Source organism: Anneissia japonica, unplaced genomic scaffold (genome assembly GCF_011630105.1).
Source record: "Anneissia japonica isolate Jap-2015-1 unplaced genomic scaffold, ASM1163010v1 scaffold287586_len22123_cov129, whole genome shotgun sequence".
Taxonomy (NCBI): domain Eukaryota; kingdom Metazoa; phylum Echinodermata; class Crinoidea; order Comatulida; family Comatulidae; genus Anneissia; species Anneissia japonica.
Window position 1 is genome coordinate 7,084 of NW_022699688.1, and position 8,559 is coordinate 15,642.

At 33.8% G+C, this 8,559-nt stretch overlaps 1 long non-coding RNA gene across 1 annotated transcript in view; it reads right to left on the bottom strand.

Annotated features, from left to right (window-relative positions):
- Positions 1 to 4,032, bottom strand: part of LOC117103102 — a 9,405-nt gene extending 5,373 nt beyond the window's left edge. Inside the window, exon 1 of the long non-coding RNA XR_004444521.1 lies at positions 3,762 to 4,032. This is a non-coding gene — a long non-coding RNA (uncharacterized LOC117103102). The remainder of the gene's footprint in view (positions 1 to 3,761) is intronic.
- Positions 4,033 to 8,559: the final 4,527 nt, after the last annotated feature.

Consider the following 8,559-nt stretch of genomic DNA (forward strand, 5'->3'; position numbering starts at 1 on the left):
TGAAAAACCAGATCACATCCTAAAAACAAACAGCAATCACTAAGACATACATCAGGAGCCGACTCGATGGAGTTTAATATCATACCCAGGGAAGGGCACAGATCTGTTTTGAAAGGTGGAGGGGGAGGACATTTTGTGAGTCGACACACACCTCAGCCCCACCATGGCTGGGGCTGAGGTGAGAAAATTTGAGGAAACAGTACCTCTAGACGGCCAGAAATGTCACTTTTAGTAAAATTCATCATCATCACATCACCATTAGTCAAAATGAAGCGCCAAAAAAAATTCTCATTATCTTTCATCAGGGATTTTTGACAACCATAGAGATCTTATTAATGTATGTGTGTATACCATAAAAATCAAAGCTTAAAAACATTGTCTTTGAGTATGTACTTTACATAGGCCTACTTCAAAAACGTGATTTCACAACCACCTCATCCCCACCATGGCTGGGGCTGAGGTGAGAAAATTTGAGGAAATAGTACCTCTCGGGATGGCCGGAAATTACACTTTTATATAGTAAAATTCATCATCATCACATTACCATTATAGTCAAAATGAAACGCCAACAAATTTCTCATAATCTTTTATCAGGAATCCACTTAATATCCAGGACAACTTAGGCCTAATTATAGCTTACTAAGCTTTAACTATATATATTATAGTATGATCAACAAATCACAACTTTTTTTCGCATTTAGCACAATTTTCTTCACTTTTTATTGTTATTAATATTATTATCAATTATTCCTATTGTCATCATCATCATTGTTATTATTATTATTACTATTAGTAGTAGTATTATTAAACAAACATTTAAAGAAACTTGCAAAAGGATAAAATCGAAATTGAACCACAGTATCGCATTTCTATCTTAAAAGACCTGGCCTGAGATTTATGGATTTAAGATTTTTTAATCACGCTTAGGCCTATGTGTTCTATTATGCCTATGTATAACGTGTACTGATGCATTTTTACATGTTTAGAAGTATTCGTTTTCAGTGATCCCAGGAAAGAATTTGTATTGGCTCAAGAATAAGCTTTAAAATTTAAACACTGTGTACAAAGGGGGGGAGCCGCGGCTCCCACGGCTCCCCACCTGGATACGTCCCTGCACTTCACACAGCCAGAGCCAGAGTAGAGTGGTACCAGTGGTGGTTTATTTTCCCAGCTTTTATTTATACTTTATACAGTCAATAAAGTGCGCCCTCTCTAATGAGATTACTTTTTGTACTTCGCATCTCGCACAATGCGGTCGTTCGGTTATGCTGAGATTTGTTTGTTTAAGTGTCAAAATCTCAGTCAGAATCAGTTTTTTAACAAATTTGAAATAATTCCTGTGAAAATATTATATTCACAAGTGTCAATACTAGCAACGGAAAATATCATGTCGGCCGTTTTTATGTGTGATAACAGAACCTAAATCGAGGTAAGGCTAGGCCTAGCCTAGCAGCATTGGATAGGCTAATGTTTTCGGCGCCTACGATATTTCTTCTCACGACCTGTCGCAAAATCAAACATGAAAGTTCATCCGCATTTATTTTTTGTGTGGAACACAAAAAATCAAATTTCAGTCTTATTTTACATTTTTTTCATTCTTAGGAATGTCTAAATTCAGTTAAACTAGCAATTCCGTATTATATTTATAAATCTTTATAACATTATACAAAAATTAGATTTTTTTTTTAAATTGAAATTTTGCCGGGAATGGGGCTTTAAAAACCTGTAGTCTGTAGGGTGTTCACACCACCAGTAAAACGTGCAGGAAACTGCAATTCAAATTGACTATCTCCCACATAAATTAATATTTCTCCACTTGTAGAAGGTCTATCAACAAAATTCTTTCACTTTTAGTGAGAGAAAGGTTGTTTCTATCATATCTGTAAGTTTTATTAACTTCACTTTAGTAGTTTTGCCACAATGATAGTTTATAAATTAGTAAGCCTACCAAATCTCTGCTTACAGTATAGGGTTTCACACACTAGCACTTTTTGAGTGAATTTTTCTCCTTGGTTCTCTGAGGTCAAAATAGTTTTTTGGTCAGGTCAAACTCTTAACCAATAAAAATGCTGCTTTTCAATAGCTTTTCTGAAAGCTGACACCTAGACCTACAAATTGGTGTTTGCAATTAGTTGATGGTGTGGATACTTTTAAAACTGTGACAAATTTTGTCAGAAACTTTGGAAAAAATAAACTTCACTGAATCAACTCACCCTAGTTGGTAAATAATTATAAAAATATAATGCCTTGTACATTGTTTAACACAAATTAGAAGTTTATAAGATGTATTTAAAAGGTAGAAAAATGATCTTAAAGACAGCATGTTTTTAAGTCAATCATAGGCCTAGGAAAGTTATGCTCACCCAACCGTGACAGCATTGTTATGCAGGCTGAACAGCAGAGCACAGCCCTTCACAGTTCAGCATTTAGGCCTATAGTAGTATTAGTTTCATATATACCATATTATTACAAAAGAATGTTTGAATTGACACTGTATTTTATAATAAATGTTTTTCTTTCTCTAGTTTATTTGTACAGAATTTTAATTGACTTAATTTATTAATTGATTATAAAATTTGATTGAAATTAAATTGGACATTTAAATTGGAAATAAAATTCAAAAAGAAGAACTGCTGAAAAGTAGATTAAAAAATACCGAGATCGTGTCCGGTGGGGAATTTTTACCATGTAATATTGCAAAATTATAATCTTTTAATTCCGGCCCTGAAACGTGGACTAAAAAATAACAGGATGGTGTCTGGCGGGGATAGTTTTTACCCTGTACATTAAGATTATATTATTATTTGGTGGCGATTTTGAATTTGGCAGCCATTTTGAATTTTGAATTATAGGTCAAACCACCGTTTCAACTTTAAAATTCCATAGGGTTCAGAATTTTTTATGTTAATGTGACAGTCATAATATGGCGGCCATTTTCATTATGGCAGCCATTTTTAACATGGTGGCCATTTTTAACATGGCGGCCATTTTTAATATGGCGGCAATTTTCAATGTGGCAGCCATTTTAAGTTTTTTAAATAATAGATCCAATCACTATTTCACAAATCTTTTGATGTTATTACAGCATTTATTATAATAATGCAAATATATATATATTTTATTTTGGCCACCATTTTGAATTCGGCAGCCATGTTGAGCCTATCCGCCATTTTTATTTTGTTCATCGGTTAAAAAAGTAAAATCTTGAATGTTACTGCTTTCTGAAAATATATAGTTTTATACAATAAATATGAATAATTAAGGTTTTATGAGTGTTTTTTTGTTAATTATTGCCTACAGTTAGCCAGAAAATGACCATTTTCATGGTCTACCAACATACAGGATTATCTGATTTTCGATCCCAAAATTTTCTTCGACCATCGATCACGTTTTATTTCATAACCCGATAAGTAAAAAAGATAATTTGATGGGGTTTGGACTATTTTACTCAGCATTAAATTCTCTATCAGAATAAACCATTTAGAAAGTCTAATTCATATAACATATGTTTGCCTGTGAACACCCTATAGTCTGTTTTAAAAAATTCTTGCCATTTCGAGTTTCGCTCACCAAGCTGCATCATTTGGCTACAAAATAAAAACACTGGGTAACATTTTTAAAATAGTGTGCTATAAGCCTACCTGCTAATAGGGCCCCCACCTTGTGGTAGAGTAGCCATCATGGACCTCCACCTGATTTACACACATGACCCTAACCCTAGCCTAGGCTAGCCTCATTGCAACATACGGTATGATACCTACCTTCCTAGGCTAGGCCCAAAGTCGTTTATCATGGTGCTATAGCCTATAGGCATAGGCCCCTACTAGGCCTTGTGGATACACTAGAATGGAGAGATGGTCTCGCTTTTCATCCACAGTGAATTCAAAACAGTGAATGCTGCTGTGAAAAGAGGCCAAGACAATACACCTTAAAACCGCAGCCGTTGTATAGATAGGAAAACAGTACAGATGAGCACAGCTTAGTGGTATAGTGTGATGTCATGCAGCAAGCAAGTTTGGAATCATTCGCAACTTTGTGGTGGTACTTCTTGCCCAACAAAATCAATGAAAACAGTTATGGCCTACACCGCGTCAGACGTTTAACTCAACTCACGTGTACAGCTGATAAATCACTGCCAAAACACGAGCAAGAGTACCCGGTCAGTGTTTAAAAATTTACAAGTTACTTTTTCGCCAACAGATGGCGACAAACAGTTTTCAAAATTACTTTAAAAAAAGATAAAAATAAATACTGTATCGTAAAACCTTTTGGTTTTTAGGATGGGCTTCTTTTCAAGATGGACTTCTTTTTTTTCGAGACTCAAATAGGCCAATTCATGACTCAGTCAAAATGATCAAATAGGTTATACCAACCTGAGATGGATAAACATTTTTTGCTGATTTAGAGATATTACCAAAACCCACTGATTACTAGCCAACTACTATGCAAATAAATACAAGAAAGTTAGGTTAGGTTATTTAGGCAGGTAACGTCAGTTAAATTTACTTCTTTTCACGTTCAAATTTAATTTAAAATGTAACTACCAAGTCAGAATTAAAAAATACAAATCAGGTAATTTAAAATAATGGAATTTATTTTTCTTTTTTCAGCTTTAAAATGAACCATTTGATGGCAAGATGCTTATCGCAGGTACTAGTGTTCATTGGTTATTTACTATAATACCAACTCTTATTTATATATCTCCTTTTTCTAATAGTAATCAGTCACATTTTAGTGATAGGCCTATATCAATATTGACAAACGATTTGCTTCCGGTTGGTTAATAATCTATCCTTTACAATTATGCATACGCGTTGTTACAAAGGTAACATAACCCCAACGGGATGGAGACAAGTAAGCATAAACCGATGACTTTGAATTGCATGGAATTATCTGTAGTGACATTGTACTAGAGGCTATAATGCTTAGTACATTCATCAAGGATAAGACAATCCACAGTACTTCATTATTGTCCGGATAGTATTGTATTTAGCAGATAATTTCACTACATTTCTAATCCTGAGCAGTTGTATGGTCTGAGGTAAGGACTGATTAATGCACAATTATTTAATTAACAACAATCCCATAAACAGGGTGCATTCACAAAAGGATCTTGGTATTTTTATTGAGAGCACCCTTAGTTTTTCTTTGCACGTTGATCATCTTGTTGGCAAGTGCAATAGACTGCTTGGGCTGATGTGGCGCAATTGTAAAAACTTTGATAAACAAACCAAAATTCATCTTTATTTCACTATTATTCAACCCACCCTAAATTTGTGTTCAGTTATTTACAATTCAATTTCTAAAACCCAATCTGCACGGCTGCACAATCGCTTTTTGTGCTACATCTTGTTTTTTTATATAAATGTGTAATGCCATGTTCGATTGTAATAGTTGTAATCTTAGAGGCTCCAGTCGCCGTCTCAGAAACAATCCAAGTTTTACATTCCATTTTGTATAATGGTTATTGAGTTAAAGTTATAATTCCCTTGTTTGAAAAAATCATGAGTTAAATATTTTTTTCTGTAAAGACTTTCGTATGTTTCGTAATATCATTAGTAGTTCGGTTGAATGTTTGACGTATTTCTTGTATTTTTGTTGTGGTTTGTGTTCCCTCTTGAATAAAAATAAATAAAATAAATAAATATATATATAGGCCTATATATATATATATAACACATCTAGATGTGTATAAGAGACAGTATACATACACACATATATATATATATACATATATTTACATAAAATATACTGTATGTCTCCATTATTTACCCATTGCTTATATTTATATATGTTCGGTGCTAATATAAAAATATGAAAATATAAATAAATAGAATATATAATTTATCAGTGTTAACAGCTATCTTGATTGTTATATGCATATTTATATACAGCATTACATTTTATATATATGTATGTATATATACAATGTATATATATATGCATGTAAGTAAGTATATATATACATATATATAATATATATATATATACATCTATATATATATTATTTATACATATATATAATTTAGGGGGTCTCAAGCTTCAGGAAGTCACGGGAGTCTAGGTGGTGGAGGACGGTGTCCCTGAGAGTGTAAGATGTAAGAAGTGTCCAGAAGATGGAGGTCTACTGAAACTCCGAAAATTCAGGCATTTTAACAGAGTCGTATATTCTGTAGAATAGTTTTCTTCCTTATTAATTGTGCATACTCCGGCCCGACCGAGTACCTCCCCACCCTCCTGATATAATTTCTACCACCCAGGTTTAAAAAAAAAAATTATTGCATTTTCTCTAGCATTATAGGTGTGGCGATTATCATAGGTGTTTGTGCCTGCATCGTGTCTGCTTATCATGAAAAATCAAAGTTCCTTAAATCTGCAAATAGAGTCAAGGCGTACAAACCTGAAATGGAGAATGACGGGTTACCTAAATTAATGCAGGTCAAGGTTTAACCTATAGCACTCACAAACCTGTTGCAATTATATTGTGGCATAATCACCACATTGACGAATAGAAAAACATTCAAGAGATGAAGACGTTACGGAACAGACTCAGTGGCGGATCCAGGAAATTAAATTAGAGGGCGCCAGATGGGAGGGCCGGGTCAGCACTCCCCCTAACCCCCTTTATTCAAGTCCCTTTACCAAATTTTATCAAGTAGGTAGTGATCGTCGTCAACACCATCGCTGTTCCCCCAAAAACCAAACGTAGATGAAATTAAAAAACACTCCTTAAATTGCTGGGCAAACATATGGAATAATATCGCTTGTTATATTCGAACTTTACCTAATACCATCAATAAATTCATTTAATGTTAATTTTTAAAATGTTTACAAATAATTGATTCATGTTAGTATTGAGTCCATTTATTCTTTCGATTGTGCTTATAGTTGTTAACAAATGTGTTCGTTGTTCGTTTTTGTTTCTACTTAAAGATTGTAAACATTGGTTTTATACATTTTACATTTTATTTATGCATTGAATTATTGTTAATTTCTATTTAATTTGTAGCAGTTATAGTTCTGAATCTCATCATTGGTGTATCCAGTCGGGTCCCCCATTCGAAAACTTCTATCATGGGACTTAGATGACTCGGGTTGTAATGTGTTTAAATAAATTTTTAATGGTGGGAAGTACTATCATCTGCAATCTTTTGTAGAGTTGAAGCCTGTAAACGTAGTTTTATTTCTAGACTTTCTTTACAATATAATTCCTGTCTCTTATACACATCTAGATGTGTAATAATTAATCATTCGAATAAGTGAGATTTTTGTACACCTTCGTCTGCATGTTTGATATATTTAAATTTTATATACCGTACTCGCGCGAATAAGCGTGAAAATTTCCTTATGCACCCCCCCCATAAGATTTTCTTTTTACCAAGTCAATAATCCAATCACTCCTGGGACTGTGGTTGTTGGCATGATTTGAGCTATGGGAAACACATTCTTCGGTCAATATCAAAATGAGGATATTTCATATTTCTCTTGGCCAGATGAGAGCTCCGATCCCTGGACAGACAGTCTAGTCTGACAGTCTTAGTTTTTAAGAAAAAATACAATGATCCTGCCATCCTGCTAATCTCAATCGGCCGAGCATCTGCTATTTTGCTGTTATGTAAATATTCATTCATTGTTGTCATAAACCATGTTCTCTGGATGCTTTTTTTTTCTGACCACCATTCGTAATGTCCTTATATAATATTTTTTTCATTCACAAAGTGCCTCTTGAATTTAATAATTTCCCATAAGAACCCCTCAATTTTCATCTACTTCTATAAGCGCCCACCTCAATTTCCACTCTGTTTTCATAAGCGCCCCGTTTGAATAAGCGCCCCTCGGAAAGTACTAAAAATATTTTAAGCGCCTGGGCGCTTATTCGCGCGAGTACGTTATTTTACCAGCTTGTTAGTGGCGATGATTCGCTGTTTGTCTGTTGAAATGAAGTAAATAATAAATAATCTTGAATCTATATTGTTGATTTTCAAAACAATAAAAATACAGTATTCAGCCCTGGAGTCCACACTATGTTTATTCTTTCTTTCTTATTAACAAAAAAAAAAAGTTATTTAACTTAGTTGTGATTATTAAAGTCAATACAGCAAAGTCAAATTAATAGATTATTGAAGTAGCACCAATTACTCTTATTAGGTCAGGGGTGGTGCCACCACAGAATTATGGGTGTAATAAGTTTTTATTACTTGTATTCATCATTCACTACTTTCCACCAGAAACCTTTAAATTCACAAAACAAACTGAAAAACCTACATTTTGTCCTTATCAGAAGAGTAAACGTAGACATATTTACTTTAATGCTGATGATATCAACACTATCTTCTTGTGTCTACGACTTTATAAACATCCTGCTGACATAAATTCATCAATCAATCACATCACAAACTAACACAATCAAAGTAGATTGTGTTAGTTCGTGAAATCACAGTAGCGTGTCAAAACGAGCGTGTATTGGTTGTCAGGCACTTTCCTATTCCTTATCACACAAAAAGTCTCTTTTTTCTTTTATTTTGACGCGCTTTTGTGATTTCACGAACTAACACAATC